At 36.0% G+C, this 27,166-nt stretch overlaps 1 pseudogene; it reads left to right on the top strand.

The window, feature by feature from the left end:
• The first annotated feature begins 5,972 nt into the window (after positions 1–5,972).
• On the top strand, positions 5,973–25,916 carry LOC101974778 (hsp90 co-chaperone Cdc37-like 1; annotated as a pseudogene).
• Positions 25,917–27,166: the final 1,250 nt, after the last annotated feature.

Raw genomic sequence — 27,166 nt, 5'->3', positions numbered from 1 at the left:
AATTAATATTTTTTTTTAAGATCTAAGCAGTAAATTTGAATACCTTCCTCTCCCCACATGGAACCCCATCAGACACAAATAAAATCCAACAGCTCTGAAGCACCCAAACCAGCTTCTCTCACTGACTCCACTCCTGAGGCTCCTGCTTCAATTCTGTATCTTAAATGCCCTCACACTCCACAGGACCAAAACCAAGTGGCATCTTCCTCTTGCCCCATCATCTGCCCAACTTCCTGCTGCCTCTCCTTCTTCTCTTTATGCCAGAGGGTTCAGGGCATCAGGCTTCTCTCTGTTCCCTTCTATCCCCAAATGTTGATTCTTTTGTTTATTGCTTCACTCATTTATTCAGATTTCTTTTCCCTGTGTTCTGGGGATTAAAGAAGCCAGGGCCTTGTGTATGCAAAGCACATGCTCTACCATTCAGATACACCCCCAGCCAGAAATATTTCAGGGTATCAAAAATGCCTCAGTCAAGCCAGGCACAGTGGTACATGCCTGACTTCCCAGAGACTAGGGAGACTAAAGCAGAAGAAAGGCAGTGGAAGACCAGCCTCTACAACTTAGTGAGGCCCTTTTTCAAAAAAAAAAAAAAAATAGAAGGGACTGGAGTTGTAGCTAAGTGTTAAAGTGATCTTGGGTTGAATTCCCAGTTGCAAAAAAAATAAAAATAAAGTTCAGTCACTGCAGTGGGAATTAAAACACACTGTAAAAAGTCAGCCAGCCTTCTTTCAGGTGATTAGGCCAGCAGGAAAACAAGGCCCTGAGAACCATGCAGAGTGGTCAGGATTGTGCAGAATGAAGCATGTAACGAAAGCCTGAAGTGGATGCTGCAAGTAATGGAAAAGAGCCCTGTCTGGTGAATCCCAAAGGGCAGAGCGTATTTGGGTCTCTTGAGACTGAGGCTCCTTGATTGTAGAAACTGATTCTGAGCACAGGAAAAAGGTCAGTGGCCTATGGCCTGACCTGGGGCTGGAATAAGCACAGGATAGAGGAAGGGAAAATGCTGCAAGGCAAACTACATGATGTACTGAAGTTGGAGGAAGGAGAAGACAGGCAGACCACAGGGCTGATGAATAAGGGCTAAACAGAGGAGTCACAGGTGGGAGAGGAACCAAATATGGAAGCTGTGTGGTGGGAAGTATGGGAAGTGATGAGCAGAGAGGCTCCTCTGTCTTTTCAGCTGTCTCAAATCTGCAGCTCCTTCTCCCCCATCGATGCTGCCCACCAGTCTTCCTGAAAGAGTTATTGTCAGACTAAAGGAATCCAATGCCAAAGATACCCACTCATATTATTGTTATTCAACACTAAAAAGAAAAAAAGAAATAAAGATACACAGATTGGAAAGAAGGTAATGAAACTGTTGTTCACAGAGGACATGATTTTCCATGTAGAATGAGCAATAGCACTCAATGATAGAACATCCCTGATTTAATCCCCAATATTGGAAATATAACAACCCTAAGAAATTCAGCTTCTTTTGGAGATGCTATGAAGAAAATAAAGTGACAATCCATAGAATACAAGAAAATATTTGAAGAACAGAAATGTGAATCCAAAATAGAGAACCCTTAAAATTCGGTGAGGAAACGATCCATTCTTTAAAAGGGCAAAAGACTGGAGCAAACACTTTACTAAAGACATGCCAATGGCCAAGAAGACTTGCAAAGATGTTCAACATCATTACTCATTAGAAAAACACAACCTGGAGCCTAATTGAGACACCATTACTCATTTATTAGGGTACAATGAAAGACAAAACAGAATAACAAATGACAGTGTCAAATGCTGATGAGGATGTGGAGTAACTGAAATTATCATTCATTGCTGGTAGAAATTTGGAATGGTACAGTGGTTTTGGAAGACAAATTTGGCAATTTCCTATAAAGATCCACCCACAGTTACCTTATGACTCAGCAATACCCCCACAGGGTAAACTTCATTGCGCTTGCCACTTTGGGCTTGAATTAGAGCTATATCCTCACCATTTACTTACCATGTTACTTTTTGAGTGTTCATTCCTTTCTATACAGATGTGTCGCTCACAGTCAATGCCCTCCTGTCCTCTGCCTCTCTACAATCACACCTAGGATAAATAGAGTGTCATGTCCTACTCTACAATGCAGGCCTCGCCAAAATCAGTTTCTTTCAGTTGGCTGCACCACTCAGGAATGACAACTTCATGCAGTGTTCCTGGGTGTCTATTGATGTTATTCTAAGAATTTAGCCAACAGAAATGAATACTTATGTTCGCATGCCTGTACACCAATGATTGTAGCAGTTTTAATTATAATTGTGAAAAAACACCAGTGCACAGTGGCCTACACCTGAATCCCAGCTTCTTGGCAGGCTAAAACTGGAAGATGGCAAGTACAAATCACCCTGAGCAATTTAGTGAGATCCTGACTCAAAAAGAAAAAGAAAAGATAAAGGGGGCAGTGGGGCTGGGGATGTAGCTCAGTGCTTAAGCACCACTGGGTTCAATCCCTGCTACAAACAACAACAACAACAACAAAACAACCCTTTGGAATAACTAGATATAATGAACAGTCCTTCAACTGGTAAATGCATAAATAATCTGTAGGGCATCCATATAATACTACACAGAAATAAAAGGAAATAAACTACTGATAGGAACAACACATGGATGAATCTAAAATGCATTGTACTAAATGAATGAAGTCAGATTAAAAAGGCAAAGACCCAATTCATATGTGATTCCCAAAAAAAGAAAAACCAGAAGGACATAGGAAGAGAAATTAACATCAGAAGATGAATAAAGAATTTTCTGGAGCAATGAGACTGGTCTAACCTTGATCATGGTGGAGAGTACAAGATGGTATCCATTTGGCAAAATTCTTACCCATAAACTAAAAAGAGTGAATTTTCGGGGTGAACTTCATTGTTCTTGCCACGTTGTGCTTGAATTAGAGCTATATCCCACCATTTACTTTGCATGTTACTTTTGGGTTTTCATTCCTTTCTGCATAGATGTGTCTCTCACAGGCAATGCCCTCCTGTCCTCTCCCTCTCTACAATCACACCTAGGACAAATAGAGTCCTACTCTACAATTCAGGCCTCCCCCAAATCTCAGTTTCTTTCAGTTGGCTGCACCACTCAGGAACCACAAATTCATGCATTGTTCCTGGGTGTCTGCTGATGTTATTCTGATCTCAGGTTGCTTAACAACACAAGTGCAGGATGTACTTATTCACGTCTATATTCACCTCTATATCAATCCCTCAAATAACATGCATCCTAGCACATGGTAGGCTCCCGAAGCAATGCACCCAGGTGGGAGAATGACCAGCGAGCTCCAGGGGGAGGAGAGATGTAAGCTGCATCTTAAGAGGTGGATCTGGAAAGACTAATGCACAGTCAGGGCCAGGGGCAGTGGAGAAAGCACAGAAATTTCTAGGTGGCAGAGGTGTAAGGTGCTTCGGCATAGCCAGGTATCCTGGCACAGTCACTGGGCACCACTTACCTGGCCTTTGTAGGGGTGCCTGGCAGAGCTCACCACTACAGCCTGGACATCAGCCTTAATATGAGCGGCAGCAGGGTACCAGTGGCAGGTACAGCCACTATGAAACTGTATGGAGGCTAAGAAGCCAAGCTTAAGGACAGTTTCTGACTGGCACCACCCCTTGACCCTACTCAGCCCTCCATGGGCCCACTCCCATAGGACCTCACCCACATACTCTTTCTCCCAGTACTGTTCTACCCATGGACACCTCACTCCACCATGCTGTCCTCCTGCCTCTTTTCCATCTTCATTACTCATTTCCATGGCCCCACTATATTCTCAACTCCACAATACATCCCACCCCACCCATCTTCCTAACCCTACTCACCTTCTACATATCCTTGACAGGTCCTCCTAAGGAGTTATTCCCTCTAGCTCCACCCACATCAGGCCCACCCTAAGTTATCCCTCTGCTGGACTTTGTGCCCCTCCCTCCTCAACAACCTTGCTGTTCTCAGTGTGGGCTCTTGGGGCTTTGTGGATACACCATGGCTTTTTCGATGGAGAATAGCATTTCTCTGGTGTGCACAAGGAAGATGATGCATGTCACCATCAGGACACCCAGGTACAAGCAAAGGGACATGAACAACAGCAGGAACAGTCAGATATTGTGGTGACCCACTCAGTTGTTAACCCACTGACAATGGTGATCAAACTACCAGGAGTGAGGAGACAGGCCATGAAGTTCTATCTGGCCTGGCCTCCATCATCCACAAATGCTGAGGCCTCCCCCAGTGCAGTCCTCTTGGACACCTTCTCTTGGCCCTACACATGGGCTTCCAACTCAGGGAGAACCTGGCATTTCTATAGTTAGAGCACAGTTAGAACTCCATAGCTCATCAGGTCACCCATCATGAGTGAGGTCGTTAGTAAATAAACCTGCCTTGGAGCAGTATAGAGAATAACTCTGAACCTCTATTTCTCAGATACTGGATAAGGCTGGAAAGAACTCCCTGGTCCAACCAGCCTTCTGCATTTGGAAACCTGTGCAGGGTGTGCAAATGAGAGAAGATCCCTCAAACCCAGGAAACCCTCCAAATTGGAAAAGATTCCCAGAAGAGGGTGGCAGCTGACCTAAGGGTCTGTGTATCTAGTGTCAGCAAGCCAGGGGATGGGACAGAGGCTGCATTTCCTTCCTCTGACTCCACCAGGCTCAGCACACATGTGATGCCCTTTGCATGTTAGCACCTGTGCAAACAGGGCCAGCCTTTAGGGACAGGTGCAGAGAGAGAGGTGATAACAGATCTAAGTGACTAAGAGGGGCTGGGAGCCACTTTTATCAGTGTGGAAACACAGTCTCATACCCACCCCTGGCCCACTTCAGCTGTGAGGTTCCTGGTCCTACCCAGGTGCCCAATGGTGGGTTAGTGAGTGGACAGAGAAGAGGAGTACTCACCTCCACACAGATGTTATAATAATGACAGTGGAAGATCCTGGGTGGGCAGTGGTAGGAGCAATGTGGGCACCAGGGCATTTAAAAGATCCTTCAATATATCCAGGTCACATAAGGATGCTGCCTCAGGGTCCAGCTTGAAGAAGCCTGGCATGGGAAGAGGTTTGGGCAGTGGCAGGAGGCCTTTCCATCATGTTTACCCATAGAATCATTGACCAAAAACATAGTGGGGAAAAGGTGGGCAAGGGAATCTTCATCCCTGTTGAGCAGGCTGACCACTCCAATGGGCTGGCAGTCAAAGAGAGGGGGGTTCCCAGCCACAAGAGCTTGCTATAGAGCTCCATCCTTTGGAATAGTTATCAGTGCTTGAAGTCCTATGTGAAATGGGAAGGAGGAAGAGGGAACCATGTGATTCGGAAGAGCCTGGTGGACGCTCTTGTCAATCTTCCCGGTTCTCCCTTCTAAAGCAACTGGAAAATCTCCAGGATTCTGTTTTTTTCACACCTCAGTGGCTTGGGAAATGAAGTTCCAGGGTCCAAGTATTGATGACATGAAGAGAAGGGTTCCTAATCCATAGGTGGGGTAAGCCCTTAGGGTGTCACCTCCTTCTCCCAGGGGTCCGAGTCCTTACCTTGATGCAAAATGCCCAGTTCAGAGAAGTTCAGTGATACGAGGCTGCCGAAAATGACCAGAAACACCAGGCCAGTAATCAGGACAAAGCCGCACTCCTAGTTCAGGTCAAGCCACCTGCATCTGAAACCAGAGCCAAACTCAGTACTAGTCTGGGGCAACCCAGAGCCCCCCATGAGGCCTGGATCACCTGAGGTCAGACTCAGAGACCTTAAGGACAGATCTAAATATCCAGGCTACAGACAGACCATGAAGACTTCCCATATGTCACCAGCATTACCAGCCTCCCACAGTTCCCTAAATGCACCAGGCACCTAAGACCTCTGTGCTTCTAACTATATATCCTCTTCCCACTCCTGACCCTCTCTCCACTTCCCTGAATCTGTATTATCACTGTATGTTTTCCCTTCTCTCTCTTTGTAAGAAATATGACAGCTTGCATGAAGACTCCTGGAAAAGCAAAAAACACACCACTGATATTCAGCAGCAACACCACATTCAATGTGGCAAAGAGACTTGGGATAAACCAAGCACATCCAACCAGACACTGGGTGGAGGGCTTCAAGTCATTAGAGAACGCCATGGCCAAGGCCTCTTCTCAGCAAAATGAAGCCACGAGTGACCTCTTCTGTGTTGCCACCCAGAGTGCCATGACAATAGTAGGGAAGGAAAGAATTATCAAGTAGTCATATTACAGAGGCTCCTGGATGGGGACTCTGGCTGCTTTCATGGACTTCTGAGCACAACCTCCCTCCATCCCCACATATACACATGTTGTAGACTGAGACATCCTGCTGTTACCATGTTGGCTTTGTTGGAGCTTGTGAGTTGTGATTCGGTTTGTCCTTCAAGATTCATAGGATGGAGAATTGGTCCTCAGTGTGTCAGTGTTGAGGTAAAAAATTTAAGAGGTGGGGCCTAGTATCAGTCTTTCAGAATTATGCACTTGAAAGGGAATAATATGCCTCTCATGGAACCTCATTCCTCCTGTGCATTCCCCCCTCTTCACTGATCAGACCCTAGCCATTGAGAGAAAGATATTTTACATGGAATGGTTCATAAAGAGCTACCTGGGTTCCCTTTGTTTACAATCTAAGCCTTTGTAGCCCCTGTATGAATTCTCCCCACTGGTGTTTCTGTGCTCCCATGAGTTTCTCTGGCTGAACAAGTGAGGCATTTTCAATTCACCCCTTCCATAAACTCCTCCAAGAAAAGGATATTAAATGTCTAACAACCAATAGATGTCCTCTTTACCCTCCAGACATTTCTTTGGCCCACCAAATAGAGAATGACCCATGTAGGTAATTTTTTTCCCTGAGGGTTATCACATTTGGAAGTATAAAGTAACAGGAGTGGTCAGTCATTCCTCTAATCCTGAACTCTCCAGGGTCTTTGGTATAAGGCACAACAAAGACCCTTGTTCATTCTGCCAATGTTGCCAGCAATAGATTTGGCAGAACAATGTAGTAAGAGCCAGGTTGGCTGTCCATCAAAAGCTCACAGAAGGAAATGTCTCCAAAGGAAAAAAAAAAGTGGATTTCTTTCTGGCATAGGCACCTAAATTCTATGTTCTCATACTCAGATGGGAGCTTTGCTCTCAACTGTTATGCCAGGTTCATCACTAGTCTCCACACTGAAAAATAGTGGAATTTTCATGTTTCTCAGAGAGAAGCTTTGTCTTCCAAAATAAAAGGTACAAATTGCCTTTGGGAGATAGATGCTCAAAAAGTGCTTTATTTTCTTCTGTTGCCAGGCCTAGGACAAGACCCAGTGACAGTTGGAAAAAGGCATTGTCTCATAACTTTCTGCATCCAACCTGGCCTGATTACCAACTGGGGAATGAAAACTCATCTCTGCAGGAAACAAACTATATGGCCACACATTAAGAGACTGATTTGACAAAAAAACAAACAAAAAAATGGTTAAAATGTCCTCTATATGGGGTTTTGCCTTTCAAGTTTAGAATAGTAGCTTCCCTTACTTCTTAACTTCTTGCATCTTACTTCTTACTTCTTTCTTCGTAACTTCTTACATCTATTGCTCCAACACTTACAGAATGCGCATGACTTACAAGGCTTGCAGAGGACTGGTTTGAGACCAAAGTAAATAAAGGAGGTCACTTTTAAATTCAAACCTCTGTAGGGCATAAATTATTGACTATCTTATATGCTCTTAAATTATACTGCCCTGCTTTCTTAACAAGTACCTACCTAAACACTACAGCACAGGAAGAAAAAAAAATGAAATGATCTCATGTATATAAACCTTCTTTACCTTGATAATCTTTAACTTAGGATTTCAGGACTCTTGCACTCCTTAGAAATCTGGACTGACTTTAATCTGAACAAAAACTACACTCTGATCTGATAAAGATATTCTTCATGCTCCTTTATTAGATTAATTATAGCCCCATCTTTTTTTTTTTGAATTTCTGTTTTCTCTCTGCGGTTTTATCATAAATTTTTTTTTTTGAGCTTATGGTTTTATCATAAATTTACATTTGATCCTACTACAACATAGTAAGAGCCAGGTTGGCTGGCCATCAAAAGCTCATAGAAGGAGATGTTTCCAAAGGGGGAAAAAAAGTAGATATTTTTCTGGCATAGGTATCTAAGTTCTGTGTTCTCATACTCATATGGGAGCTTTGCTCTCAACAGTTAAGATCCTGTGGGCTTAAATTAATATATATTTATGCACAGTCATATTTTATCCAACCATAAAGGTTTTTACACTCTGGTTTGTTCAAAGTCAACTTTTTGAAGTTTGGCTTTCAAAGACATTGGAAAACCTCCTTTGCAAAATCCTGAGAAGGGCATGGACATTGTGATGCTGAGAATAAATTTGATAGCCATTGAGGATAAGTGGGACCTGATCCCTTGATTTTTAGTGCCCAACAAATCTGTCAGTCTGTATACCTAGCATTTCCAAAGCTACAGGCCTGCCCTAAATTTAAGTCATAATGTAAAAGTCTGTATTTTACTAACAGATTCAATCTAATAGAATCTTAGTAAACATCTGTAGCATTGCCTCCTACCTGTGAAATCTACCTACAAAGAGCTAAAACATCTCTGTTTCTTGTATATTTTATGAGTGTGTGCACACCTGTATATGATACTGTTGTGTCCACAAGTGCATGTGTGTCCATATATCATGTACATGGTATCAAAATTGGCATATAGAGAAATGAGTGCTCATCAATCAAAATTTAAAGAAATGGATCCAAGTACCTTTTAGTTCTTGTGACATTTTAGAAAGTTTAATTTAAATTATATAAAGCAAAAAAAAAATAAAGATGCCTTTAAATTTACTAACTCACAAGTTTTCTAGGCTATCAGATAACTAACAGAGTGTTGGTTTCAATAAAATGTCTAGAATGTAATATCCATTGCTTCTGGGATTTTTATTCAATAGAATATATATATGGTTGATGCTATTAACTACAGTTGTCTGATATCTTGGTTTTTACAGTTAAAAATGAGTAAATTAGATTTAGTATCAATGGGATTAATTATAAATGTATAAGAGAAAACATCTGATTAATGTGCAAAGTTAAAGGGCTAAAATATCAACTGCTAAGTATAAAATAAAATCTTCTTGGCTTTTAAAATTCCATAAGGAAATATGTTTAAACATGTGTGTTTTCATAAGTGGGTAAATAAGAAATGGCTTACAATTGCTTTGTTTCTGAGTTTTTACTAAAAACAAGGTTACTAAGAGTTAAGACTTTATCGGGTATAATTTTATGTATAAAGACTACAAAATGTTTTACTTGGGTTTCAAGAAATGTACCATAAAAACATAAAAGTATTTCATCTATTTGAAGTGTAGTAATTTGTCTAAATTCAGTAATTTCATAAAACTTGTTTCAGGAGTTATTAACTAGGAAAGAGATATAAGATGGTTCTAGGTATGTAAATATGTTTTAGTATGAAAAGTAGAAGGAAAAAGACAAGTTTCTGGATAAGTAACTTTCTTTTGTGGTAAAGTAAAAGTTGTAGAATGTTTAAGTAAGTTGAAGAAGGTTTGTGGAGGATAAATTTCAAAAAGTTTGTGTGTAACTAAATTGGTTATATATAATTAGGAACTATCAGTTAAAGTTATTTAAGGTTTTTTCCTAAGGTTGAATATTAATGTACTGATATAAATCAAAGGTTAATCTTCTATGTGTTGAAGTAACACAGATTTCATAATTTGCTCTTATCAAAATAACTTCATGTGTTTAGTAAATTTTATTATTTAGAAAAACTAATCATAAAGGAATTAGTGTTTGTACAACTCTGACTAAACAACAACTTGATTTCACAGTATTACACTACATTACAGATTCTTAATTTTTCTTTCAACGCTGAACCAGGTTAACTTAAGAACATCAGTGTGACTGTGTTGCTGACACTAGATTCTTTGTATACTAGATATATTCATATCTTTTAAATATACACATTTTTTAAATATAAAGCTTAGAAGAGCATTTTATCAAACTTATATTCTTGAAATTAAAATTTGAAGTAAAATTTTGAGATTATAAAAATTATGTTTCCTTTTTTATAGTCATTATGCAAACTGAATATTTTTTTACTCTTATTAGTTTCATCTTATATTTTCTTGTAAACTTTATAACTATTGTCTTTTAATGCTTTACAAAAGTACAACATTCAATATAACAACCTGAGTTAATGTGAGATAATAAGTCATTATCAATTGGACAGACAAAGTGTAAGACTGACTTCCAGTACCAATATGACCCAGTTAAATCCAAGAGGTAAGATAACTACAAAGTTAAACATTAAGTGTAAAATCCAGTACTCTTACCTTAAGACTGCTAAAATTGGATTGCTGAATATTTAAGACCAAAATTTGTTGACTAAAGTTAGGTCTTTAATATAGACAACATTTGGCTCTTTCCTCCTGAATCAGCTTGGATGCAGGGAAAAAGGGAAAATCTCTAAGGGCCTTGTGACTCTGTACCACATGGCCTCCTGATCAGGGAGACCAATGATATCCTGGAGAACAGGAAGCTGCAAAATGGGAAGTCATTGGAGAAGGAAGTGTCCCTGATTCTTCCAAGGGTCAACAAGATTTTGACCTATCCTGAGAGATGCACTAAAGGAGCTAAGAGCCTGCTCACGAGTTCTCCAGAGTAACTGCCTGAAGAAAATCAACTAACTCTAAATGATAGTAAGAAGGGCAATTTGACCAGCTTGATCTTAAACACCTAAAGTAAAACACCTAGCAAAGTAAGATATAACCAAAGCACGGCCATGCATGGGCATTTAAATGGAAAGAAAATTGTTCTTTTAATGGAACTTAAGACATACACTTGTGTTAGCCCCACCAAGAGTAAGAAAGACTGGCCGCAAAAAAAAAGAGGATTCTTAGAGTGCCTGATAACTATCAAAAGACACTGTCACAATCAGAAACTTCTTTAGTCAATTTAAGACCTTCAAATTTTCCAAACCTCTTACATACAGACTTGATCTGCTTCCTAATATGATTATCTAGCACTAAGTAACAGCAATAAGAGGATCTCTAATAAGTAGAGAAGTTATGCCTATAGAAAGGTGTTTTACAAAAATCAGATGATATTAGATAGCTTAACTACATCTTACGGGGCATCTGTGACATTATAAAAACTATTGTGTTACTTTCCTAATTACTCTAATATTGTAATTAATATCCTTAAAGATTTATATTCCTAAATAGAGATCATGTCCTTACTGGCTTATAATGGGAACAACTTCTTAGTTCTTACATCTCCCGGTGATTTCTATCATCATTATAATATTCATTGGCATGTTCTGTTGCATGACATTTATTTTTTATTAATCTCATTCTAGTATTCATGTCTTTTTGTTTCTCTCATGAAACACTCACCTCTCATATGACTTTACAACCTGTTATTTCTAAACCAGACCTTTCCCATGGACCCCTCCACTGACCCAAATATTCCTAAAAAGGAACCCCAAACTTCTTGCCTCACATTGCCCCCTCTCAGCCCTAAAACACTAGTAGAGTCATTGTCCATTTCCCCTTACAGCACTAAGTGTTCCCTTAATCAGAGGGGAGACTGAGACCTGGACAAAAGGATCCTCAGGGTAGAGAAATAATGATTGGGTCCCAGGCAAAAGGGGGCTGATTCAAAAGGAAATACATTGCTATTACTCCAGAGAACTTCCCCCTCCTCTCACCTTGTAACAAGATTACCTGCCTCCAAAGAATTTTTCTTTCCAGCAAAGAGTTGCTAAATAGCAGCCCCACTGTGTGGCTCCCTTTTCACCTTTCTGGGAGATACAAAATATAGGGCGAGGTACTCCCTGGACAGTTCCCTTCCCACCTTTTGGCCACATAGACAGGATGGGAGCAGGAGAGCATGAGAAGCAAGGAAAGCAGAAATCTACAAAAGGGACAGAACACGCCCCCACTCCCTCAAACACCAGCTCTGGAACCCCTCATCTCTGTTGGATTCTCCTCTCTCTCTCTCTCTCTCTCTCTCTCTCTCTCTCTCTCTCTCTCTCTCTCTCTCTCTCTCTCTCTCTCTCTCTCTGTTACTATTCTTCAAATAAAATTTTTTGTTGTTGCTTCAGCATTTCTCAGGTGTTTACTTTTCAATATCAGGGGACAGGATCTGATCCTGATTGTCAAGAGAAGTTTCAGCATAACTCAGCTGCAGTTACTCCCTAGCATGTACAAGCACCTGGGTTTAATAGTACAGGGGGGTAAAAACAAAAGAAGAAAGTAAAAGATTCCTTATAAGATGGGCACAGTGTCATGTGCCTGTAGTTCCAGCTTCTCAAGGAGCTGGTGGAAAAATCACTTGAACCCAGAGCCAATCTAGACAACATAGGGAGACAAATAGATTAAAATTATTCCCTGATCAACAAATAATTATTGATATATTCTCCTGTTTCTATAAATAAGAGAATATAGTTTCTGCATGATTCTCAAATCAAGAAATTAAATTCAATGTAGTGACAATTGTTATGTCTTATGTTATCAATAATTATTATTAAGAAAAATATATACATATATATTTTAAAATATAGATTTTTAAATAAATATATACTACAAACAGATAGATAGATAGATAGATAGATAGATAGATAGATAGATACTGTAAATGGAACCCAGAGATGCTGTAGCACTGAATTATACCCTCAACACTTTTTAATTTTTATTTTGAGGCAGGGTTTCACTCAGTTTATGAGGCTAGCCTTGATCTTGCCATCTTCTTGCCTCAGCCTCCTGGTCACTGGGATTAGTTTGTGACATCACATTCAGGGTGATAAGATTATGTTTTAAATGCTAAGTTTTAAAGCTTTTGATATTTTAATTTGTCAATATAATTCAATATATCTATATGTATATGTGCACATAAAATACTTACATGCTGAAGTATGTTAAATTTAATTGATTTTTAAAAGGACTATGTACAGTGGGAGGAAAGAGCGTCATGGAAGAGGAATCATCCTTGAATAACAATTTGCGGGGCAATAAAAGTATGGTGTCCACCTACAACTAAAGAATAAATGTTAAAAAAAATAACAATTTGACTTTAATGTGATGCAGTAAAAAGTTATTATTTGGCAAGTTTGATGGTGCACACTGAAATCCCAGTGGCTTGGGAGGATGAGGCAGGAGGAAGTCAACTTCAAGATCAGCCTCTGCATCTGAGTGAGACCCTGTCTCACAATAAAAAATAAAGGATCTTAGATGCACCTCTATGGTAAGTGCCCCTGGGTTCAGTCTCCAGTCCAAAAAAAAAAAAAAATGCCACTTGATTTCTCCCTATTCTACCCCATGGTAGAGAGTTATTACCTCACCTAACTTATTGAATGAGCCCTATGATTTTTTGCAGTCTTCTTGAAATTATATGACCACAGAAAATTATTAGCATATAAATAGAACAATAGGAAATTCTGCACTTCTAAAGAAACTGAAAGTATGAATATTATGTGGCCTTAGGCTGTGTCAAGTAGAGGACTTCCAGCCTGGTTAATGACAAGGTGGACACTGTGAGCAGTTCTTATCCTCAGGCACCTGAACGATTATCTGATGATACCTTTTGATGTTGCCATTTTCTGATTCTGGACCCCAGGACCTTGGTCCTCTTTGCTTTGAAGAAACTTTCTCACAAAAATATCCTTTTGATGTTAAAACCTATATAAACAATGCGCTGAGGTACCTCTGGTTTAGGTCATCCTTTATCAGGGGATGAAGAACCACCAGATGGGAGCTTTTCTGTCTATGTATGTCTGTTTGTCTTTACTCCATCCCAGATCCCCAGCTTCTGAACTAAAGGCCCTGCAGGTCACCAAAGGTTACTATCTGTATTTATAGATATATTAAATATTCTATACTTTGGTTTATATGTTTTACACTTATGATCTGGACATTCAACTGTATATAAAATTTTCCTCAATTATAAAATCAACCTTGTAATAATCTTGTTGTTTGAGAAGTAAAAATGTAACCTTTGTAAAATTCTTATTCAATCTCTTATGTATTATATTAGTTTATGTAATCTCTCTATATTATAAATTTTTGAAAGAAAATAAGTTAGGGCTGTTAACTTCTTGGTGAGCTTGTATTTCATTTCTGTGAGAAACAAATATGTTTAATCATGGTATAAAACAATTATGAGTAATGAATTTTCAACAAATCTGTGGAAAGCAGTTTTCATTTCAATGATTCCTACTTTCTGTATAAATTCTCTCCCATATTTTATGGCTGTGTGTTATGTCATTGATTCCGACAATTATCAGTATACTTTTTGTCCCATCTGTCCTTTATGGGTACTTTTAGCCTTTTGTCACATACACCTAATAGCCATTATTTCAAGTAGAAAGAATTAGACATGCATTAATTTTGTCACATACACCTAATAGCCATTATTTCAAGTAGAAAGAATTAGACATGCATTAATTTTGTTATTGTTTCTTCATATGTTTTCATTGAATTGAATTTACTTTAAACTGGTACACAAAAACATAATAATTATACATATATTAATAGGGTAATGAGGGGTTTTAGTACATGGGTATACTGTTTAATGTTTAAATCAGGTTAACCATACATATCTGTTCAAAAATTAAGCTTATCTTATAATAAGTGCCTCTTCTGACTATAGTTTTCCTGCATATGATCTTTTTAAAAAAAAATTGAAAAATTAAGCAGTTTAATCAAGCAAAGAATGGTTCATGAGTCAAGCAGCACACTAAATCACAAGAGGTTTAGAAAGCTTCATTTTCCAGGTGGGCAGAGTATTTATAGACAGGAAATAAGTGAGGTGTGGTCAGAAAGGGCTCAACTGCTTGTAGCTTAATGCTTGCTTAAATGGAAATAGCTGGACTAGCTGACAGCATGTGATTGGCTAATGTTCACTGCTGTTTTTAAATTTTACCTCTCCCTTTTACTGTGTATTCCATCAGCCAATTGCAAAAACCATGTGCTTCTTACCAAGGTTGCCCTGTTTGGAATTAAAAACAAAACAAAATAAAACTTCTAGGTATCTCTTGCCTCACAGAAACCATTTCAGGGAAGAAGTACATGCCCAACTCATTATCAATAATACTTGGAATTCTGAAAAGGACAGAAGTGTCCTGATGAGGCCTTGTTATAATAGGTGCAGAGTTCCAATATCATAGGTACTTATTTAGGCACTTATTTTAATTCTTAGAATACAGGGTGCTAGGCTCTTAGGAAGGCACTCAGGGAACTCTTGCCTACATGTTGACATCAGGCTACAGGCCTCATCAAACACCTAACAATTTACTTGAAAATGTTTAAATTCAATTAAATAAAACATGACATGTTTTAGTCTTCACTTAAAAACTTCAGTGTCAAATTGTAATACAGATTCACATCATTTTTACATTTGCTTACAACTTCCACATCTGACATCTCACTATTGCTCTTCTGCTCTACATCTGCACAGCTGAATACAGTGAACCTGAATGATCCTTCCTTTAGACCCAATGGGAAGTTCAAATGACACATGAAAACTTTTACCCAGCACCACTAACCAAGAAAAAAAAAGTAAAAATCACAACTTTCCTTGCTCTCTCAATCTATTTCTAGACATGTTTTTTTTTTAGCTGTCTTTCTCTTCCCAGAAAGCCTCATGATTTGAGTAACAAACTTTTTTATACACTCTTGATATGTGTGTTCTATCCAAACCAGATACAAAGTCAGAGACACATACTACCTCTGCAGTTTAACGTGTTTCTAATTTTATGTGAATTTTTTTGAAACTGGGAAAGATTATTACATCTTAACAGAAAATAGAAAGAAATATAGGTATTTCTAACACTGATAATACTAAACTTAGAACCATTCCATCTTTCAGCAAATATTTAATTGTACTTACTCTAAAGTTTAATTAAACCTACTTTCCACTTTGCAATTATGTACACTCAAGTTTAATAGAAAGTTTGGCAAGTTCACCTCAGCAAAGATGAAGAAAGCTAAGGTAAAAACTACATTGAAGCATGACTCTTCACATTTATATATATATATATATATATATATATATATATATATATATATGTATGTATGTATATATTTTGCACCATGTGCTAAGTATTGCTTCTGAAACACTGTCAAACTTCATGCTGGGTCACGTTTCTGAAGTGACCTGGCAGGAAGGTTGGTGTTGGATTGTGTCTATGGCTTCACCTATGACAAATCAGACTTTCTAAAGAAGGATGCTCTGTCTCTAGCAGAAGTTTGCTTCTCCTGAGCAGAAGTTAACAATTTCTCTTATGGTCTAAGTTCAGAATAAATTTACTACTCATCTCTGTGCAGTTTTTTTTTTGTTGTTGTTCTTATTAATTTAAGGCACACAGGCTCTCCACAGTGTGAATAGAGAAACATAATTCATTTCTTAATGAGAATATATATATGTTCTCAAAATGCAAGAGAACTAAGAAATCAGAGCCATCTTTGTGGTTAGTCACTCTCACTTCTGTTGCACACAAATAATCACCTGTAAAATATATTTAAAGACAATTCACCATTTATTTCTCCAAACAATGTTATAAATAATGGTGCTTGGGAATGCTGGAATCTAACATTGACAGATGAGAGATAAACACACAGCCATTTCTTATCTCCTTAATGAATACAAAATATCACATAGATGAGACTAGGATTTGATATTAACTAAGTATATAGTATACACACACATGGAAATTATAATTTTCCCCTTATAAAGTAGTTTGGTGAAGCGGGGTAAGACATAAGTGAATGCAGTTGAACTAACAGGGAGAAGGTGTAAATAGAGGCCACTCATTTGGGTGCATGAAGGGCTTGTATAAATCATATAAACTGGTTTTAAAGGGCCACAATTTATACTATTTGTCAAAGTTTTGCATGGCTCTGGCATTACAACTCAGAAATATTGCCATGTGGTCAAGCAAATATGACACAATATTACTCTCATCATGTTTCCAGATGATTTTTCCAGCCAGTGTTTATTTCCCAGTTGCCACAATGTTATTCTAATCAGTTGTTCTTAGTTTACTCTCTGGAAGCTCATCTACTTCATGGTTTTAAAGTTACTAAGTGTAATAATGGTTGAAAAACAACAATTAGCATGTTCTATCTCTCCTTAGTAGACTCTCACATGCAGTTTACTTTGCTAGGAACATCTTACCTTCTCTTTTTCTATCTGCATAATTCTTACTTGTATTTTAAGATTTAGCTTATTCCACCTTCACTATGAGAAAAATTCTCTATTTTTGATATCATTATTCCAATCATGTCTGAGACCCCCGTCCTTGCCCTACTCCTATTGATTCCTCTTTTCTTATATCACACTATTGTAATTGTTGATTCATTTAATATCTCCTATCCTCAAGAAGTTAGTGTAAACATCTTCAAGAAAATATCTTGTCATAAAGACAGTCCTAGCCATACATGTGTTTAATAGGCACTTTAATATTTAGTAAAAGAAAAACATTTTGTTAAATCATGGCCTTTTTTATTTGTTGTCTTTAGATACACATGACATTAGAGTGTGGTTTGACACATTATATACATACATGATCTGCAATCAATTACAATTTTGATCCCAATCTTGTCATTGAACATGATGTGGAGTTACACTAGTCATGTATTCATATATAAACACAGGAAAGTTAAGTTCAATTCATTCTACTCTCTTTCCTATCCAAGTCCCCCCTCCTCTCTTCCCTTCATTCCCGTTTGTCTAATACAGTGAACTTCTATACTTCCCCTCCCTGACCTCCCGTGTTATGGGTTAGCACCTAAATATTAAGAGAATACTTGACCTTTGGTTTTTGTGGGCTGGCTTATTTTTCTGAGCATGATGCTCTCCAGTTCAACATTTTACTGGCAAGTGCCATAATTTTACTTATCTTTATAGTATGTGTGTTTGTGTGTGTGTGTGTGTGTGTGTGTGTGTATCACATTTTATTCATCCATTCATTTTTTGAAAGGCACCTAGGTTGATTCCATAGCTTGGCTGTTGTGAATTGAGATGCTATAAGCAATGAAGTTGTTGTATCACTGTAGTATGCTGATTTTGAATCCTTGAGTTACATTTATTTTTACTGTTATTTGGACATGTTTTGAGTTATTAATCATTAAAACTTTAAGAGTATAATGCATGTGTGTTGATTAAAAGCAAAAAAAAAATAACTGTGTTGTGTATGTTTCCTAAGTTAGCAAGTTTTCTATGCTTTACTTTCTTCATGTATTTTCATTTTATATATCTCAAGGATAAATTATTAGTTCATGGACTATTTAGCTACATTATTTTCTTGCATTTCTTTATCATCTCAATCTCAAATGTACTTATGATGATAGTTTACATAATTTTTTAATTTCTGTCTGCTGGAGTTACAAAAACCAAATAACTGCTGGCTAAAAACTTTTATCTAATATGGATTTATTTATTTATTTTAATGTGTTATATATGACAGCAGCATGCTATTCAATTCATATTACACATATAAAGCACAATTTTTCATGTTTCTGGTTGTACACAAGTAAAACAAATATAGACTTTAAAAAAATGGAATAAGAATAAAAATAAGTTAGATTTTTTTAAAGAATGAGATTGAAAGGGAATAGTATAAAAAGAAATGAAGTTCCTTTAAAAATTCATTTAATCAGGCATATTCTTTGGGATGATAGCTTAGCAGAAACAATATATAGAGATACATTTGGAATCTGAATAGAAATATATCTTTATATTAATTCACATTCTACCTCTAATCAATTTTATTGCATATTACCTACTTTAATTTATACTTATGATACATTTGGAGTCAGGGCATCAATTTAACTTGTAAGAATTTAATTATATTTGATAATGTATTCACTTTTCATTATTCTGCTTATGGTTCTAACAATGCAAATTCAATGGTGCTTGCAATAAGACTGGAGGAAAATTGCTTGAGAGAAGCACCATGTTCTGTTCTGTCTCTGTGCCTGCCTGCCTGCCTTACAAATCTCACTGAACAGTAATAATTTAGTGTTTTGATTATTACATGTACAACATATCTCTGTGAAAAGATATTTTTAAAGATGAAACACAAAATCTCATCACATATGAATATTAACAGCTGAACTTTTGCAATTGATCTTGATACAGGAAAAACTGTCTTTGAATCCTAATTGAGCAGAACTGTAATCCCCTCAAAAATGTTCCTGTTCTTACTAGTAGAACTGTATTGCAAATATTTATTCAATTCCTGGTAATGTTATTATGCACTGAATTGGAGTCCCCCCAAACTCATTTGTTGAAATCCTGAAACCCCAATGTGAATGTATTTGGAGATCAGGCTCTTTTTAATAAGGTTATAAGGGTGGGATTCTAATTCAATAGGATGTGTGACCTTATAAAAACTAGAAGAGACATCTAAGGTGTCTGCAGACAGAGGAAAAGTCATGTGAAGACGCAGAGACAAAGAAGCCATCTGTAAGCCAAGGAAAGGTCTTAGGAGAAACCTAACCTGCCAGTACCTACTTCTCAGGCTTCCATCCCCCAGAATTGTTGGAAAATACATTTCTATCATTTAAATCACCCAGTAGATGGTGATTTTTATCACAGCCCATAATAACTAATACAACTATGCTTTGGGATTTCAACAATAAAATGTCTGTAATTTTTTTACCTTCAATTGATACAGAAGTACCCACATAATACATTTGCTTCTGTTTTTTAACCTCACACTTTTACCACCTGGCCACTAACAAAATAAGTTCACAACATTTTACCATAAAGAGCCACTTTTCTGCACTGAATTTTCAAAAGATTTATCTTTTCTTTTAAAGTAGCATTTACTATAATTCACAATCTATTCTTTGCTTTATTGGTATTCATTCTATCACTGCTATTAAAAAGAAAGCAACACATATAAAAGGGCAACATATTTTATTTTCTTCTCCATTTATAGGACTGAACCTGCTTCCAAAATAAATTATTATGAATTAATGATGGGCAAGGGTGGAAAATAAACCCAGATATTCCAAAAGTGAATTCACCTCATACAGTACTTATTTTACAAGTGGATCCAGATGTTAGACTCCCAAGCCAGAGATCTATTGACCAGTTTCTGTTATTCTTATATTCCCATCATATAGTTAATGGGAAAATGCAGTCAATGTTACCACTTGTAATATTAAATATCCCCCCTTGTATCCCTAGTGTCATCACTCTGACTTGGCTCATCCCAATTTTTCCTAGAAAACTCCAGTCAGCTTTCTTATTTCCTGGTCCTGTCTTACTTCATTTCCATCAACATTTCAATTCCAGTTAGAAGTGCTCTTTAAAATTGGAATGAACATGCCACTCATATGCTCCAAAGATGTCACAGGATTGCAGTGGTTTTTGGCTAAAAAGTTTTCACTCCTTGCTTTGGTAGATATCTTGTTTTATAACATATGGTTTCTAATCTTGGGGAACAAACCATAAATCTCATGAAAATGTAGGCTAGAATGGTGGTATAAAAAATTAAGTGTGATTAAGAAGCAAAATATTCTTATGACTGAAATTTATAGTCTTATCAAATTGACTCTAAATCTTTGTAGTTGATGTTATTTACTATCTTAAACTTATGTGAGTAAATTAATCAGATATAGATGTAACACATGAAAATTAATAATTCAAATGATTATAAAAGGCAAAACATTTAAACTAGTAAATTTTGTACCGTACCATACATTAAGTGAATCTCAACATTCCTACTCCTTCATCTTTTCCCTGGATGTATCTTAGGAGTTTATTGATGCAATTAACTAAACTGTGCTTCAATTATTTTGATATGCAAATAATGTACATTAATCAAAAATAGATAAAGATAATAAAGTCAATTTGTATTTTGAGGCACTGATTTTAAATATAAAAACTTTAAATACTCATTCAATACATATTAAATATTTTATAAAGTTCTGGTATTGCTAAAGGCTGAGGGAGGTTAAATGGAAAAATATAATAATCATCATCATCATAATAATAAACAACTATCAGAAAGAACACTATCCATATTTAATAAATATAATTTCACTTAGGAAATTATAGAAGATACAAAGCAAAGAGGAAGTCAGAAAAAGAGGGAAGGGAAGTAAATTTAACAGCAAGACAATATATTGATCTTTTAAAAAATTATTTGTGCATAGTAATTATATAGAATAGTAGATTATATTGTGGCATATCCATATATGCACATAATTTAAGCAATTTAATTCTCTAATACATCGCCTTTCTCTACCCTGTTTCCTCCTCCTATTCCCCTTCCTCTACCATAGTGGTCTCCCTTCTATTTTCATGAGATCCTCTCTTTTTATAATTTTTTTTCTCTAGCTTCCCTACATGAGAGAAAAAAGGACACTTGATTTTCTGATTTTAGTTTATCTTGCTTAACATGATGTTCTCTAGTTCCATCCATGTACCTGCAAGTGAAACATTTTTTCTCTACTGTGTGGCTGAATAAAATTCATTGTGTATAAATATCAAATTTTCTTTATCATGTTCACCTGTTGACATATACCTCAGCTCATTTCTTAACCTGGCTATTGTGAATTGTTCTGCTATAAATATAGGCATGTGACAAAATTTATCTTTAATCATTAAATATAAGAAGAAAAAGAAATTAGGGATCATTAATTTGCTATTTGGTGATAAAAATCTTCTTCGTCAGTTTTGACTGCTATACCAGAATACTGTAAATGTCTTAATAACAATAATTTGTTCATAGGTTATGTACTGTTGATATTGGGATCTGTTAACATTATCCTTCTCCATAAAGGAGAGATCTTAGAACCCTACAAGAGCACTACAAATCTATAGGGTTAAAACAATGACACACCAGATCCACAGAGCTGGAAAGGAAGACTTGTGAGCAACATGAAAAGACAAGGGAAGAAAGCACCACAAACAAATCAAGACAACCCATCATTAGAAGCATTGGCAGATACAGCAGAAAAAATTACAGAGAAAGATTTTAGGATATACACAGTCAAACTGTTCTGGGATCTCAAAGAAGATATATGAGAACAAATACAGGCAGTGAAAGATCACTTTGACAATGAGCTTCATAAACAAATCCAAGAAGCAAAAGATCACCTCAACATGGAGATAGAGGTTCTAAAAAAATACCAAACAGAAATCCTTGGAATGAAATAAATAATAAACCAAATTAAAAACTCAAATGAAAGCATCACCAACAGAGTAGACCACTTAGAAGATAGGACATCAGAGAATGAATATAAAATATATCATCTTGAAATGAACAAAGACCCACAGTGAAAATGGTAAGAAACCACGAGCAGAACATTCAAGAAATATGGGATAGCATAAAAAGACAAGATTTAAGAGTTATTGGGATAGAGAAAGGCATAGAGGACCAAACCAAAGGAATGAACATTCTATTCAATGAAATAATATCAGAAAACTTTCCAAACATGAAGAATGAATTGAAAATCCAAATTCAAGAAGCCTACAGGATGCCAAATCAAAATCAAAATCATGACTATATAGCTTAGATACACAAAGAGATTTCTAATAATTATGGAGCCTGTTAGTCCAAGCCCCAGCCTCCAGCAGAGCTGAGTCTGGTGAAAGATTCTTTGCAGGTGTGCATATGGTTGATGTTTGTTTCCTCCCATGACTGAAAGCAAACAGAGAGGAAGAAAGCTCTTCCTGCTCTTATAGGGACAGCAATCCTGTTCATGTGGGCCACACTCTCATTACCTAATCACCTCCTACAGACCCTTCTGCCTAATACCACCACATTGGGGGTTAGGAGTTAAATACATGAATTTTTGATAGCTAAAAACATTCAATTCACAACAATGGCAAACTCAAAACATTAGTCTTCCTGGAAGAATTGAAATTTTATTTATATTGCCTCAGAATGCTTTCTGGTTAACATTAATTTGTTCTCAGAAAACATGAGGTATGAACAATAAATTTTGTGGTCATACAGATTGCATAGCACTTAAAATGCAGTAAAATAAATTTTAACTTACTCTCTATTTAGGACAGTTGCAAAATGCACAGCTAATTCTCACTAAAGCTTATTCAAGTTTTTAGCAAATGATCCAAAACTACTTTCGAGGCAAAAATAGCAATATTTTTCTCAGGTAAATTGATGTTTAAACTTTTATATGAACATATCTAATTCAAAATTAAATATTCCAAATGTACCCTCAATTTAAATGATTGTTGAAAGTCAGTTTTAAATATTCAGGTGTTATGATAGTCCCTGAATTTTATATAATCATTCTACTTTCTGTAATCTTAGCTGAGAAGAAAAGCAAAATGGGATTAAAAAAATAATGTGAATGTAAAATATTTCACAGTTTATATTTCAACTACTCTTCCTAATTTGGGTTATAGATTTGCTTTTTTAAAATAGATAATAGAATAAATTTGCTAGTAAAAAAAAGAAAGATTATGACATTATTAAGATGCATTATGAGAAAAAGAATCCTGGATGAAGAAAAAGCATATTAATCATTTTTTTGGGCTTGAGTCTCTGGAGTTGGGATGTTTGTATTGTGTGTCTGTATAAATCTTCAAAAACTACAGAAATACATGACACACAAAGCAGCATTTTTTTTGTAGTCATTGCCTCTTCCATTTTTTTTTCTTGAGTTATTATTTAAGATGTATTATTTCCTCATTTATTTATCACAGAAATATATAAAACACCAAAATAAACTTAAACAATGATTTACAGGTAGTCTTACTAATACTATTTCAGAAACACTTTATATGTATTTTTATAAATTCAGTATCTAATTCTGAGAATAAAATTCTCAGCAGTATATCTTGAGATTGGAACGGTGAGAAGATGAATATTAAATTCACAGGAAGGTCAAAAGTAGTAAATAAATTAATAAAAATCTTGACTGGTACATTGGAGTAATATCAGTTTAAAATAATAAAAATTATATTATTACCTGTTTATTATGAAGCAGTGTTGTTGACTAAAGAATAATAGACAGTTCAACAGAATGAAATAGTGAATTACACTTCTCATGGGTAAATACAAATATTCATATTAAATAAATATTAGTTTTGAACACCATTATTTTGGCTAAAAGATTTTCACCTTCAGTCTAAAAGCTTACATTTGAAAAAAAAAATCAAGTAGAAATAGAGAAAGACAAAAATCTATATTATCTGTGGGAAGTAAAACACTGAAAAAGAAAAAAAAATTAACCCTTATTTAAGAAGGTTTGTGTGTGAGAGACAGAAAAACAGAGAATGAGAGAAGTGTACATATGTGGACAAAAGCAATGTAAACACATTCTAAAATTAACATAATTTTAGGTGTTTTTAAATTTTCTTTATATTCAGGAGGTAAATGAATATGGAATACAAATTGAAAACTGATTTAAAAGTTGCAACAAAATAGAGATAAGAGCAGAAATACAGGGAAAAGTAGGTAAAATAAATGAAGATAAAAGCTAAATCTTTAAGAAATATAATAAAATTCGTACTTACATACTTATCACAGTTGACAAAAGCAGAGAGGCATTTTGGGTATGGCCCTGGCACGCTGGGGCAGCTGGATCAGCGGCGCAGGTTCCAGTCAGTTAAGCATTGGCAGTTGAAGAGCTGGGGCCAGTAGGACACGGAAAAATGGTGGCTCCTGCTGGAACCCTGGAACCTCCCTGGGGGCCTCCCTCGGGCGGAGGGTGAAGCTGAGGAAGAGAGGGACTTGGGCGCCTCTTTCTCCCTGCTGCCCACCGCTGCCTGATTGTGGTGCCCAGTTGTGTAGCCATGGGATTGTGTTGGTTTGCCAAAAGCAGAGTTTGTGAAAAGCTCTGTATTGTGCAAATGGAATCAGCTCATCAAAAACTTGGTATTTTGCACTATAAAACTTTTGAGTCCTTGGATCAGGAACATGACAAAGCACAGAGAGCAGTATCAGAATTGAGGCAAGGAGCAGAATGGTGACAGACAGAGGATGCTTTAATACACAGAGAAAGGCTGTGTCTGTGGAACATGGATGCCATTAGCAAGTATGTTTTTTTTTCTTTCTTTCTTTTTTTTAATATTTATTTTTTAGTTGTAGGTGGACACAATATTTTTATTTTACTTCTATGTGGTGCTGAGGATCGAACCCAGTGCCTCACGTGTGCTAGGCATGCACTCTACCACCGAGCCACAACCCCAGCCCCAGCAAGTATGTTTTTAATAACACTTTTATTAATCAAGATAAAATAAATAGAAGAGGAAGATAAAATCATTTATGCAGAAATATTAACAAAAAATCAGATATTTTGTTATGTTGAGTTGATGGGATAATAGAGGTTTTTCTCTGTACCTTGTATGTAAAGAAATTGCTAAATATCTTATTTTATGGTGTTTTCACCTCGAAGCTGAGCAGAAAGGGGCGTTAATGGAACAAATAACACATCAAGCTGTTGTAATGCAATTTATTATTGAAATGCCCAAAAACTGTAATGTGGATTCAAGGAGGTGTTTTTGTTATTTTTCCAGAGAGCCAAAGCAGAGGAAGAAGATTATTTTGAAGTATTCAAAAATGAACTTGAAGCTTTCCAGTCAAGAGTAAGACTTTATTCTTAATCAGAAAGTTTTCAACCTAGGTCAGTTCAGAATTATGTTCCCCATTCTGATGTTGGATCTATAGGTTTGTTAGAATCCTGATCACAGAATCCAAATTTTCTCCAGTACTTTATCAATGTAGCTCTTTGCAGTTTAAACTCAGTGGTACATAAAGAAGATGATGAACCCCAAATGATGAACACTGTATAATTTGGTTAAGACTGCTGAGGCTAAGTGCTATTTTGTTATGTTATGAGAGGAAGAATTTGAGTATTTTTTGTTTTGACACTTTTATGGGTGCTGCACTTTATTTTTGCTGGTTTTTGATGGGAGGGAATAAAAGAGTACTGCAACATTTTTAAACATTTTTTTTTCCTTAATGTACTGCTAGGCTTTTTGTTTGTTGCTATTGTTTTAAAAAGAGGAATGGTATTATATGTTTATGGAAGCCAAACTGAACTCACCCCCACCCACTCCCATCCCTGGGTTGGATACTAAATTTGCCTTTACCTAATTTTTCTCAAACTTTTGAATCAAAGTATGAAAATCTGCACAAATGCATTGTTTACAAAAACTGGCTGATTCTAGAAGGCATCTGATATTTATATGGGAATGTATATGTTCTATTCTAAAAAAATAATTAAAAATAAAATTTATTTGTGTCCCACTGCTAACTTAGCTGTCAAATGTGGTGTTTCATCATATTAGAAGCAATAAATCACTAAAAAAAATAAAAACAACATACAAATTTTCAGTGTTTAATGAAAAAGGAATATTAGTAATAATGGTACAAATATTTTTAAATAGCTTAAAAGAATATTATAAAATTGTTATGACAATAAAATCAGCAACTTTGAAAAAATGACTGAATACCTTGAAAGAGACCAATTAAAATTGATTCTAAAAATAGAAATTCAGAACATATCTATTTCATTGACAAGAACATCTTTGTATTAAATTGTGTTTTAATTTTACATTTAGAAAAACTAATGTCTTTTGCAAACTCTGATATAGCCTAGGCTCTTTCACTGTTTTCTGTTATTCTATCACCACATGACATTCCTTTCTCAAAAATTTATAATTTAAAAATAAAACATGATTATGAAGTTAACATAATAGTCATTGAAAATAACTGCATGTTAATGTAAAGCTTCATATAAATGCAATTCTAAATATAAGAATTTGTGGGCATATTATTATGACCATGTTAAAAATTATTTCATGTTTTCTTTTGTTTCTTAATTGCCCAGAATTAAAAGGGCAGCTTATTTGGTATATTTTTATAGTTAACTTTCATTGTTTCTTCTTCCTTCAAATTTAAAATGCTTTTTAAAATTTAACATTTTTATAACTCAAAAGTGCAAAATTTGTCTTTTTCTGAATATGCTTTCAATTACGTTGGCTGGAAAAATATGAGCTATTTTTGAAATATGCCCAAAATTATTTTACTCACAAATGAAAAATATTATTTTTCCTTTACCTGTCAAAAGACAAAAGATGACCTCCCAAATATGACCATGTTCTAATCCCCAAAATTTACCTCATAATTTATATTTATCAGCATTTTCCAGAACACAG

Source organism: Ictidomys tridecemlineatus, chromosome 3 (assembly GCF_052094955.1).
Source record: "Ictidomys tridecemlineatus isolate mIctTri1 chromosome 3, mIctTri1.hap1, whole genome shotgun sequence".
Lineage (NCBI taxonomy): Eukaryota > Metazoa > Chordata > Mammalia > Rodentia > Sciuridae > Ictidomys > Ictidomys tridecemlineatus.
The sequence above is the reverse complement of the archived record's forward strand: the minus strand, read 5'-3'. Positions and strand labels throughout refer to the sequence as shown.